A 13943-nucleotide genomic window follows, 5' to 3' on the forward strand; every position below is an offset into this window, starting at 1 on the left:
GAATGCCCCTGCAGGACCAAGGTAAAGTTCCCTGATTACCAGAAGAAGATCTACATCTCAAAACCTGGGACTTCACCAAATTTAGTGCAGATGAGTTTAAAGACCTAGCTGCTAAGAAGTGGCTTATTCCCAATGGCTATGGGATCATCAGATATATCCCTAGTCATGATCCCCTGGACACACAGTAGAATTGTGAGGATCTTCACTGTGGCGAGTCAAACGTGTATGGCATCTGGAATGTTCTTTGTTTAAAAAATTACAGTGCAGTTTTACCGTTTCCCTCCATTCCTGTTCTTTCCTCTGACTACTCCCACCTTCCTACTGCCACACTCCCTCTCAAGTTCCAAGTCTCCTCTTGTTTAATTGTGTGTGTGTGTGTGTGTGTGTGTGTGTGTGTGTGTGTGTGTGTGCACATGTGCATAAATGTATAAATACAAGCCACTCTGTCTGTTCAGTGTTGCTTGAATGTATGTGATTTCAGAATTGACCACTTGATGTTAGATAATTATGAGGAAGATCTTCTTTGGGAGAAGACCCCTTCCTCTCTCAGAACGCCTTAGTTGCCTGGAGTTCTTTGCTTAGGGGTGGGGCCCAGTGAGAGTTTCCCCCTTCCATGTTAACATGTCTATTGGTAGAATCTCAGCAGATTCTGGTCATGTGATGAGGAAAGCGAAGTCCTTGATATTCTGGCTGCTATAATCCTCTTTTTGCAATGTGCCTGTGAGGTTCTGGCTGATTTCTCAAAGTGTGGGGTGACCATCAATCTTTCCAAAGGATATTTTGGGCACTACATGGATGAAAATTTTTTAAATTTCAAAGTTTTTTTGTTTGTTTAACTTTTATACAGCACTTGTGTGTTTCATTAACTCATAATTTTATGAGTTACATTGCTTAATAGCCAGATTCATTTAAATAAAAACAGTGAATCAACTTAGGAGAGAATAATAAAGAAATCTTAGTTCCAGAAATAAAAATTGTCAAGTGTCAGCAGCTGATATTTGGGGGAGCATTTAGATGGCTGAAGATTCTCTGAGCAGGGGCTGAAGATGAATTAACATGGAACTAAGTTCTCCCAGGCCCATCTGCCCTTGGGCACATATCTTTTTCTCTTAGTCTGAGTCTCACTCTCAGAAAAAAGTGAAAGTATTAAAAACCAGTTTTGTTGGGCTGTGGTAAAAGTCTTTTGAGAAACTATAAATGAAAAAGTGAGTTCTGAGTGGTCAGGAAATATTGTTGAATGTGAACATTATTGGAGTCTCCCTGAAACTTTAATTGAACATGCATGTTTCATGTGGACAATACATGATCTTCCCCTTGAATAGGTTAGAAATACGAGCTGCTATTTTCTCCTTCCTCTTTCTCCATTTACCAGATAATAGAGGGACAGCACACTGGATGGAGAGTGTGAATAGTTGGCTTCTAGTTTGAGTCTGTGCTACCTCCAAAGAGACAAACCATGCCTCAGTGTGCTCCAGTTTTTATAAGCTGGAAAGTGAGTTTGAACTAATAGATTTTCCATGGGTTTCCCAGCATTCTTTTTGCTCCAGGGCTATTTCCTCTTCCGTGTAACAAATGGAAGCTCCCAGGGCACATGTTTAATGTCACTTAGCTCTGTAGGTCAACTACTCTAGGGTCACCCAACTTACTGGTTCACTTTCAAGCCTTCATGTGGTGAGGCAAATGGATGCTGAAACTAAAGGACTAGCAGAAAAGAAAAAGAAAAATGGAAGATATTAGAACAGGAAATCTGGAGCCTCCTCAGCTAGAGACAGCTCCCACATGAATAAAGGTTGCTTCTATTTTTTAGCAGTGCCGAGCAGCTCACAGTGGAATCGCACCAACGTTAGACTGGAGATGGAGACATGACTAGTTGCATCTTTTTCTTCCTCTAATAGAAGTAGTGGTGACTCTGGATTCTTCAAGCCGATCTTCACTGTCTGCAAAATGAATTAATAGGTGAGATGGCATAGCTACCTGGTGGGTAGCTCTAGGGAGCCAGCTTTTTTCAGGTCCGCTCTTTCAGTCCAGCAGCTGTCCAGAAATGTTTTTCTCATGCTGGAAGTATAAAACAGAAAAATGGGATAGTGAAATTGCTGAACACACACGAAGTGGTGCCATAGTGTCCACACCCTGTGCCAAAGCAAATTTCTGAGCCTTATGTAATTTCTCCTTGGCTGTGAGGTCTCGTGATCTTGTCTGAGGTCGATGCAGTGGGCTCTGCCTTAGCCATACCCTGCCTAGCCCTCCCTTGGTGGGTGACATCTTGTAGGCATTAGGGACCCATGATTGTGATTGATGAGAGCAAATTGTATCACTTCAGCTCATATCCAGTGTCCGGTCATCTCCCCAAATTCATGCTGGGGGGATTGCTAAAACAGATAGTGTTTATTGGCAGCAGAATAAGTCACAAAGTTGCAAAGGCACATTCGTTCATTTGGAAAGTATTTGTGATCATTCCCTGGGCCAACAGCACTATGGGGAATTTTTTAAAAATGTATTTTATATGGTTTAAAAAATATATGGTAGGGCTTTTGCTCTTGAGGAATTTACAGCTCTTTGGTGCATCAGGGCGGGGAAGGGACATGTTTGCAAGTTGAAGAATCAGACAATGCAGCAGTAGTAGGAGTGTCAGGAGATAATGCCACGGAGGGTGACACATGGTAAGTGACAGTGCCTAATCTTTCCCCCTTCCTGATGGAGAAACTGAAAGGCAGACAGGAGGAGGAGACCAGCCAGGAGTGGGAAGATGGGAGGCTTGGATCTGAGGCCCTTTGTAAACTGTCTCTGTAATGCTTAGTTGTGACATTTGGGCTTTGAGGAAATTATAGATGTTAGAGGAGGAGAGGTGAGCCCTTAGAAATAAAGGAAGGAAGGAAGGAAGGAAGGAAGGAAGGAAGGAAGAGGGGGGAGAGAGAAAAAGGAAGGAAGGAAGGAAAAAAGAAAGAAAGAAAACGAAAAGAAGGAAGAGAAAGGAAGAAAGGAAAGGAAATGCCAGTATTACTTCAGGATAGAACCCCTGAGATGCAACAACTTGGCTTAGTAAATGAAATGCATGTATCTTGCCACTGAATGGCCATATTCTGAGATTAAATGGATGTATACGCTGTTAGGTTTGGATATGGACTATTCTTCATGGCCTCCTGTTTTGAGCACTCTGCCCCCTGCACATGGAACTAGTTTGAAGAAGTGATGAGTGATGATAACTTGTCCTGGTTCCTACCTGCTTACTTGGCTTCCTAGTCTGAGCCATGTGAGCAGGCACTTAACATACCACCACTGCCATGAACTGGGCCACTCCACCATACTGTCCTACTGTACTGGTTGATGTTCCTCTGAAATGATGAGCTAAAATAAAGTATTTCTCACTTAAACTGATTTTGTTGGATATTTTGGTCATAATGTCATAAAATGACTGTTATTAAGCTATGGTACTGTAAAATGGTCATTCGCTTCCACTATTTGAGAGAAATTTCTAGGATATGGAGAATATAGATCCTGTATCATCAGTGTCATCTTTTGTCATCTTTTTTCAACCATTTGGTTTATTGCCCATTATTACTAAAGGGAGCGGGGTACAAGGCACAAAGGGAGTAAGCTGCCACTCAGCAGCTTTGAAGAAGCTCTCTTTTCTGTCTTTCCTCATCATTAAACTGACCATATGAATTTTTCGTTACATGAAGCACTGTAATGGCATCCTCAGCTGTCTCCTGGGGTGCTTCATCTTGCTCTATCAGTCAGCTTTGTGTCACTATCACAAATTCTGAGGCAACTAGTGTCATACAGAGAAGTGAAATAAGCTCTCAGTTTTCATGGTCCAAGTCCAGTACCATGACTACCATTTGCTTGCGTCACAAGGTGTGGGCCCTGGGTGATAATTGCAGTATTGTACATAGAAGCAAGTGTTCACATCTTGAGCAGGAACCAGAGGAGACTGGGAAGCAGAAGTCTCATGGTCACCTTTTAGGGCGTACCCCACTGACCTAAGGACATTCCACTAGACTTTGCCTCTTAAAATTCCACAGCACCTTCCCCTTCCATCACCCTTGGGATCACACCATTATTTGGATTTTTAGAGTACACTCAAAAGTATGCCCCAAAGTGATCTCCATTATCAAAATTAATCACTGTGTGGTTCTGTTGCACCTTTCCCTGCTTCTGATGCTACTCTACTGTTTAGATCTGATTTTTTGCCCTCAGATCTTAAGAGTGCTAATGTTCAGACTTGCAAGATACTGCCATTGTCATTGATGATTGCTCTGTACAACTTTCATACATTCAGCACCTTAGGAATTGTCAATTGCTGCATTTTCATGTTACAGATGAGAGCACTGAAATCTGGAGGTGCTCCTTGTCCATTTATGGTGGGTGAATACAGATGTGGAGGTGCTCTTTGTCCATCTGTGGTGGGTGCATACAGATATGGAGATGCTCCTTCTCCATCTGTGGTGGGTACATACAGGTATGGAGGTGTTCTTTGTCCATCTGTGGTGGGTGCATACAGATATGAACATGTTCCTTGTTCATCTGTGGTAGGTGAATATAGATATGGAGGTGCTCTTTATCCATCTGTGGTGGGTGCATACAGATATGGAGGTGCTCCTTGTCCATCTGTGGTGGGTGCACACTAGAGCTCTTCTGGTTAGTAGCTCGCTAAAATTAGACACCTAGAATCTTGACTTAATCTTTTGATTTTGCATATAGAGAGAGGATACGGAAAACAAACAGTCAATCCATCATTTATAGAAAATTTTATTAGATATTTATTGAATGAGGTTTCAGAAAACTGTTTGTGAAGAGTTTCTCTTATTGGCCAAGTATTTCCTGTAATAAGTCATGTTGATGGAGGTAGTGACAGAATAAGGTGATGATATTAATGTAGACAGTGACTGTGTTGGATGGGTAGTTTTGGTTTCAAGAATAGTTGTGCTTTTATTGGGCACCAACTGTGTACCAGGTCATTTCTATACTTTTCTGCTGAAAGTTCAATATGACAAGGATAACATTAACTTCACAGATTATTGTGTCTGTAGTTTCCAAACCCAATGGCTGGTAAATAGTAGGTACTCTGTAGATAACTACAAAATGTTACAATGTTGATGGAACATTGGACTTCATCATTAAAAGTTGGTTTTTATTATATGATCTAGATATTTTTCTTGTTGTTATGTGAACCAGAAAAAAAAGTACATGGAGTACATTTGCATTAGTTCCTTTAGCATTGTGGGTGGTAGGTGGGAATCAAAAGATCTGGACAACCATGTGTATCAGTCAGGATTACACAGAAACCAATAGGATGTGTGTATGTAGTTGTGTTTGTGCATGGGTGTGTGTGTGTGTGTGTGTGTGTGTGTGTGTGTGTGTGTGTGTAGGTTATTGGTTCACATAGCTATGGGAGCTGGCAACTCTGAAATATTCAGAGTGGGCATCAGGCCAGAGACCAGGGAAGAGCAGTTTGAATTAAAATGAGTCTGCTGGCCGATGCCCCTCTTTCTTCTAGGGTGGCTAGTCCTTTGTTCTACTCAAGCCTTGAACTTATTGGATAAGGACCACCGACATGGTGGAATTGGTCTTCTCAACCTAAAATCCGTCCATTTCAATCTAATCCAAAAACATTCTCACAAAAACTTTTGAGCACTATGGGCCAGCCACATTGACATGGAAAATTAGCCACCACATGACACCTGAAAACTATATTGGTAAATTTTAGTGGATGATGATCCTGGGATTGTAGCATGAATTCTAATTGGTCTTAATAAAAACCTAGAGTCAGGGTGAAAGCAGAAAGATCAGAGAAGCAGAGCAGCCAGTCACTGGAAAGACTTCTTACCTCTACCAAATCCTCAGCCTGAAAGGGCCAAGCTCCTGTCTCCACCCCACCTTATTACTTCCTCTCTCTGCCCAGCCATATCACTTCTGTTTCCTCCTCCCAAGTGCTGGGATTAAAGGTGTGTGCCACCATTGCCTAGCCTCTAGTGGCTAGCTCCACATTCTGAGCTCCAGGCAAGTTTAATTTGTTGGAGCACAAACAAAATATTACCACATGGGATATTTAATCAAATAATTGTCCTAAGAGAAAAGGAAACGGTATGTTGAAAAGAATTCAGTGGGACATTTCAATGAAGGTGTTTCTTTCAATGGAGGACAATGTTGAGGAATGAGTAAGGGCAGAGAGAAGTACAAGGACTAGCAGCTGGCCTGAAGGATAAGGAGATAGAGTGAGGTGGTTGGAACCCAGTGGAACTAGAGCCACAGAAGAACATTCTAGTAGATGATAGAACCATAAAGAAATGAGCTTCCCACCAAATTCTTAGAGCAGGATGGAGGGAGAAGGAAGGGGAATAGAATATAGAATGTGATATATCCTTTTCAGCCTCTTGTTGGTGCTCACCATTGGGCAAACACAACCAATGCCAGTGCCCATGGAGTTGTGGGTGATTTGCTCCTAAAGATCAACCTTTTGGGCACAGAATGGGAAAAATAATGACCTAATGAGCTGGAAATGGTTAATTTAAAAAAATTAAGGCCAGTGTAAACAGAATGTGGCTGTTAGGGAGTAAAGTAGGTAGACCCAACACAATGTGAATGAAATTGAAGATAGAGTTCATCCTAACAAGAGGAAGTAGAAAAGGTTCTAAAACGCAAGCTCCCTCTACAAAGTAAACCATGCACACACACAGGGCAGCTGTGCCTATGTGTAGGAGAATCTAGGGACAAAAATCTGCATGTGGAACACTATAATGGCTGCTTGAAGCAGAGGACAGAGGACACGAATGGGGGGGTGCCATTTCATGGACCATAAAGTGGATGATAAATGTGCCATGAACAGAGGCCAGTGATTAGCTCAACTCTGCCACGAAAACCTAGCTTTTGAAACATAAGGATAAAACTTGGTCAGAGCTGAGTTTTCCATCATGTGAATGAGGGGGTCTTAAACCTGAAGGATTTGAGAACACTCCTCTGGCTTATGGAGAATATGAGAGATCCCATGAGGAAATGAGAAATCCAGGGATGGGGAATTCTTAATGTGAGCCTTCCTGGGGAGCCTGCGGCCAGCCCTGTACTTACTGAGATACTTGACTCATGGCAGTGTTTAAGACCTGTACCAGTTTCCTGCTCTTGCCTAATGGCAAGGGTAAAGCTCTAGATATTCATGTCCAGCCTTCAGAGATTGAGGACTTTGAGAGGAGTACCAATGACCTAATAATAACTAAGACTGGTCAAAGCCCCTAAGTGATATCATCTTGGGTCCTGGGAATGGTCAGAAAGGGACTCTGTCATCATCTCCTGGTCACTTCAGCTGGAATTAGAATTACAGGCTTATGCCATCAAGCCCAGCAGATAATGGGAATTAATTGGAGGAAAAAAATAGATACTTGTTTGAGTCATATAAATAATCCAGATTGGAAAAACCTTAACTGATGTAGTATAAATTATCATGATACTACCACTGCTTGAGCATGTGTATGCAAAACTAATAACTCCAAGATTCTAAACTTTCTGACCACTGACATGACTCCACATGTGTGAAGTCTTAACACTTAACCTCAAGTGGCATGTTATGGCTGAAATGCAGGTGCTCCAAAAATATTAGGTGAAATTGCCTCCAGGCTATGTGTGTAAGGTCTACGTGAAACAGACAGATTTCCTGTTTTCACCTGTATTCCATCCTCGCGATGATTCTGTGTATATTTGTTAGTAGTGCATTGTACAGTCTGAAGAAATCTGAGACACTTCTGGTCCCAAACTGGCCGCATCAGGAATTGTCATTCCACAATAGCAGAGGTGAAATCCACCCCTACCTTTTGTTCACTTGCTCTGATGGAGGCAGAGCCTGATGGTTCATGGCCATTGTGGCATTTCATCCTAGTGGTTTCCTTGTATTTTGCAGCCATAGAGACCCAAGTCATACATTTGAAGCAGCTCGCCCTAGAGTGGTGCTGAATGACGACCCAGGTCCACCAGCCTGTGTGTTAGCCAGCTCTCTGTCACCTTGACAAGATCCCCGAGATAAACAACTTCCCTGGAGGGAAGTTCATTTTGGTCACGGTTTCAGAGACTTTGCTCCACCGTCAGTCAGCTTCACTATATTTAGGTTTATAGCTCATGGTGCAGAATGTGGAGCAGAGCAGAGCTGCCCATCTTGTGGAGGCTGGGAAGCAGAAGGTCATAAGTGGGGTCCCGATATCCCCTTCAAAGGCCCACCCCTGATGGCGTCACTCCATTTCACTAGGTCCCACCTCCTAAAGGTTCCCATAATAGCATCACAGGCTAGTGAGGAAATGTTTGGCATGGGCCCTCTGGAACACTGAAGACCAGGCCTGATTGGCAGCCTGCCTCCGTCAGCTTCTCACAGATGATTTACTACAGTTCTGATGCCTTCAGTGTCCTGAGAGAAGCGGGGGTGGTGTGAAAGTTCAGAGAAGGTTGAGGTTCCCCAGGAAAGGCTAAGCGGCATCTCCCTATAGCCAAGTTGTTATATTTCCTTGCTTGGAGAGGGATCCTGGGCCATATTCTGAAAAGAACACTTGGTGAGAAGGGAGTTACAGCGTTCACATGCACCGGAAGTGGACTGTGCTAGAGAGTTGACGCCATTTCTTAAAGGCCAGTTGTCCTGCATCCCTTTGTCTAGACTCGGAGCCTCTTCTGGTCCACAGGAATTGAAAGACATGATGGCAGGCAAGGGCTGATTCCAGCCATCAGGGTTAGGCTTGTGTTGGAGAGCAAAGGTCCTCGGCATGGAAGGGGCGGGGGGGCTCCTTGGCCATGGGAGACTCATGCTGAGTTCCGTGCTCCAGTGCACCTAGCTGCCAGTTCGGTTTGGGTCACACACACCCGCCCTCCCTTCCTTTGAAAGCTGTGCCCTGAACAAAAGCAGACTTTGCCTGCTGCGGTCTAAGTATTTGGATCCCACTGCCACCTTTTGGATTTTCTCTTTGTAAAGAGATCTTGTCATAGTAGCAACTAAAACTAAACTATAAAATCAGCAATTAAAATGTGAGGCAAATAACAATACCAGTAACCAGTGGTAAACACCCTTTTAGTTGCTTGTCATGGATCATCCCCACTGATGCTCTGCAGAACCTAAATTATGGCCCTCCATTGGCCAATGAAGAAGACGAAGCTCGGAAAGGTTGAGAAAACTCAAGGTCACACAGCTAGAACAGTGGGGAGCAGGGAACAGAACCCTACTCTGTTTCCCTTCAAAGCTGCAGATTCCTTCTACTTGACCACATTGCCTATAAAACGGGGATGGTAACAGCAGTTGCGAGGCTGGCTTTGCAGGCCTGCGGCGAGGATCAAATGAGACAGTAATTGGGAAAGCACTTTAGAAATTGCAAAGCACTATATAAATATATGGTATTATTCTAATGTATCACTGGCCTACAAAAACACTGTGCAAGCATTGCATTTAAGAGAAGGCACACCAGCCCATTATTCAATAAGATAACACCACATGTGAGCCTTTTATCATTGAAAGAATGTTTATGAAGTCCACAAAACCCAAGCCATTAGGAAGGTTTTGTTTTCTGGGTAGGCTCAGCAAACTTGGAGCCAGCTCAAGAAGTCTTTAAACAGTCAGGAAGTTAAAATGAAGAGAAGCGTTTAGTGTCAGAGAATTAAATGCTCTTTCATGGACTCTGGGAGTTGAAAATATACAACTTTTGATAAGTTAGACGGTTCCTGGGAGAGTCTTTCAAGTGGTGAATGGGGATCCTGTTGGCACTAACAGGAGGTATAACAATGATGTCAAATGACGACAGTAGTTTTCAGCACAGGAAAGTGGGAGCATTGGCTGTCTGATCAGACTTCTGGATTTTTGGAACCTGAGTAAATGGCTAAATCCATCTTTCTGTGCCCTGGTTTTTTTATTGGCAAATAGAGATAAAAATAGCATCTACCCGATAAGGCATTTGTAGCGATCCACTGAGTCATTAGAACTGAGCCTGGCATATCACAAAGCTCTGGTCAAAGTTATTTTTCATGCTCTGGTTATGCTTTACACAGCATGCAAAATATCCCTGAGTGACACAAGAATTGAATGGTACTGCCCAACTCAGCTGAAATAATTCAGGGCCTTGCATGCGCAATGCAAGTGCTCCAAGCTCACGATGCATTTGTTGTGTGACTTTTCCTGTGGACATGTGAACAACTGTGGGCTCGCCTCAGATAGGGAACCAGCAGCAGACCAAAGCGAGGATTCCACCAAAGTCCAACTTCGTGAAGCCGTGAATTTACTGGGGTTGCTTCCAAGAGCACTGGCAAAGTGTTGGAGAGTCTCAGCCCACCCCCACCTCCTACCCTCACTCCCACACACCCTGTAGCTGTTTTCTGATTCTATTACCTTGAGTTACAGCTCTCTACAATGTGGGATACTGTTTGCTGCTGAACCTCATGAGCCTCCCTCCAGGAGGCAAAGCTTCCGTTCAGAGGCCATCTCTCCCTGACAGCTTTGTCTTCTCATCTTAGCAATAGAAGACTTGGTCACAGGTAGAGACACTGAAGTCCAGAGACTGTGTGATGATGTGAATTGTTCTCAAAATTTTCCTTTTCTTTACCTTTCCCCCAAACTCCTAAAACTCAGTGACTAATTACAGGTCCTCCATCCATGGATGTGCTACTGAAAATAGGGAGGATGTTCAGTGTCCAACACACTGCCACTCTACCAAGAGACAGGCTGCAAGGGGAGAGAGGCCCCTCGAAGCAATGCCTAGGACCACTGAGCCTGGCTTTCCACACCTTTCAGGGTTCTGGAACTCATCAATGATTACTCCACCTGATGGAAGTGCTTTGCATCAGCTTTTAAAGAAATAATCAGTGTGGCAGAGGAATGGCGCTGGCATTGCGCAATCCATCAGGGGTCCTGTCTGCAGCTGGGCTGATGTGGATGACATCACCTGCTCTGTGGTAGTAAAGCTTTCCTTAGCGCTCTGTTGCTCTGGAGAACAAATTCGAGTCCTTCAGGACCCATAGATTACAAGTGTGGCTTCCAAAGTCTCACAGATCCGGGTCCAAATCTGTCATTAAGTGACTGTGATTTTCAGTGGAAGTTAATTTCTCAGAACCACCGTTTCCATACTTACTAAATGATACTTCCTTGCTAGCCGCTGTAATGATCAAATAAGAAAGATGCAAATACGTGGCACCTGTAGCTCATAGAACCTAAGTACCAGAAAGTAATTATCTTCCTTTCGCTTAGCAAAGTGCATGTAACCCTTCCTAAACAGATTTCACCCTTCCTGTATACATGGGTATGCACATTTGCCTGTGTGTTCATGCCCTATAGTTCACAGAGACCACACTGGAGCATGTCATTTTCAGTTTGGGCACAGCAATGAGATCATTTATGCCATATTGCCTAACTTAATTAATGCTTGGGACAATATGAATGAAGGTGACAGAGTGGCAGATAAAGAGAGTGTTGGTAGTGTTTTCTTACAAGGCGCCACCAAATTTCCTTGGGAATCTCAGATTTGGAATTGGTCGTTCATTAACAGAGATATGGGCCTGCATCATGACTTCCCTAAATTAAATATTGGTCATCCGAACCCCAGCCAGACCCTGACCAGTCACATCTAGTGGCTAACCATTTGTGCATCCTTGGAGGTGTGCCACATGGAAGAGGATTAAATTGTATGCATAGTGATTGCTTTGGGGGCTCAGACAGAATTGTGCCCAGCTAATTCCATCAGGGTCCTAGTCCTGTAAATATGTGTGTGGAAGCCTCTGTTGGCTTCATGTTGACTTCTTTGTGTCAAACATAAGGTTCCTATAGGAGTTCCTGTGCAGAGAGCCCTTGGTGGGTCACACACCCTTGAAAAATTGGCTCAGGAATACACAAGAATGCACTATCTCCTGGAATGGCATTTAAGATCTTGCCTCAATATGCATTTTTCTTGTGATGTTTCTTTTGGTTCTTTTCCATGTGTTGGATAACTGAAAATGAATAGATACAAAGTAAGAAGTCTCTGGTTTGTATAGTAACACTATTTATCTGGCAGTGTTGGCTCTTTAAGTCTTTACTTAAGTGGATTTCCCAACAAACTAGAAATGCCAGACAGTCTGTTGTTGAACAGAAATCATTTTTGGTGGATTGCCCACAGGTCTCTGTCTTCCCTGACAGACCCTTTCTCACACTATTGCATGCTCACCACTGAGTTACTGAAGGTGTTGCCCGATAGGACCCACCAGGGTCTAGTGAACTCCGGAGCACCCTTCTGAGTAGGCCTGTCAAAACCTAAGGCATCCTGGCTTTGCCACTATTCTGTCAGAAACTTGTTAACCTAGCTGCCATATTTGAGCCCAGGAACTCATCCCAATGTCGAGAGCAACCTATCAGTCACTACTACTTGTGAGCTTTTTTTTTTTTAAAGGAGATTTTATAAGGCATTCAAAAGGATCCATTCAATAATTTTTTTCTTTCTGCCTGGCACTGAACTAAACGTGGACTTCTTTTCCTACACTACCCCTGCCCTTAGGATGCTGAATGTCTAGTTGGGGGAAATGTGTAGATAAAGTAAAGTTAGAAAGTAGTGTGAAGGGTACTACGGTGTTCTTCATATCTCATAGAAGAGAATGCTATCTGCTTAGAAGGCTAACAGAGAGAAAAAGAAGACTCCATTCTTTTTATCTCTTCCTGTAGGTCTTTCTGCAGTTCTCTTATTTCTACACAGAATAAACATGTATTCAGCACCAACTGTATTCTTTCACTCAGATGGCAGTAGAGGAGGAGTCAGGTCTGATGCTTCTTCTCATTTGAATATCAGAGAATGAAGTTGTGGAGGAGCTGAGGGAAGGAAATATGTATCCCAGTGAAGAGAATGAGAAAGGGCAGTGTGGCTAGAAGGTGAGCTATAACTCAACCTGGCTGGAAAGTGGGTCAGGCTGCAGAAATCCTTCAAGCTCTGCTGGTGAGTTAATGTTTCTCTCTTGTTAGAGATGCCATAGGATGTTCTCCCCAAGGGCAGCTTAGGGAAGTGCAGTCCTTACAGTGGGTGAATTGTGGCACCCAAAGCAGTCAGCCACAGAGGAACCCCAAAGTACACATGGAAAATGTAATGTAATTTCAGCTTCTCTCTCCACCCTTCCATTTTTGGGATCCTATCTCAGTTACCCAGAATCCATCAGCAGCCTTTCTAAGGTGTCTGCCTCTCTTCTTTCCCTTAAATTTATAGCAGTTTCAAGAAGTCAAAATGTGTAGTAAGTTCTAGAAGCTACCGGACTAGGGAATAACTGGTAGCTGCCACAGCCATATTTTCCCTGTGAAATGATGTCACTGATATTAACAGTTAAACTATGCCTCATGCCATAGTGGTTCTTTAGTCACACCCTGAGGGTTAAATGTGACCATGAATGTGGGTCAGGCCTATTCTCACGCCTGGTCCATGAGCACTGCATCTCACTGTTCCTAACTACGCTCATGCAAATCTGCTGGTGCCACCTGCAAACCAATCACACTGCTTCTTCGGGACTGTGTGCTCAGCTTCTCGCCTCTAGACTGCAGGCCCTCGACCTTGGCGACTCGGTGTCCTACTGTCTTTGAACTGAGGTTATTTCTACAGGTTGCTCTGAGTGCTAAGGCGGAGACACATGCGTTTTCAGAAAGCAGAAATCCAGCTTTTAATTTCTCACTGCATCTGAGCTGGGAAAAAACCCAAGGGTAGGGTTCACAGAGACCTTCAGTAGAATAGCATTCTCTTTGCGTTCTCAGTATTCCCTGGCCCCATTTGGCTACAGCCACTAGCACTGGATTCAGTTAGCTATTTACATTCCCCCATTTTTATATAAATTGTTCTATATTAGCATATATTTCACACTGTGACCCAGTGTTTTTCAGATCCTTTAAGCCGGGCTATTTGTGCATTAGTCAATGTCAACAGAAGTAAAATCTCAAATTGAGTGCAGACTGCAACCCTGCTCCATTGCCCACTCTGCCACGCTGAAAT

The sequence above is a fragment of the Peromyscus eremicus genome, chromosome 2, assembly GCF_949786415.1.
Source record: "Peromyscus eremicus chromosome 2, PerEre_H2_v1, whole genome shotgun sequence".
Classification (NCBI taxonomy): domain Eukaryota; kingdom Metazoa; phylum Chordata; class Mammalia; order Rodentia; family Cricetidae; genus Peromyscus; species Peromyscus eremicus.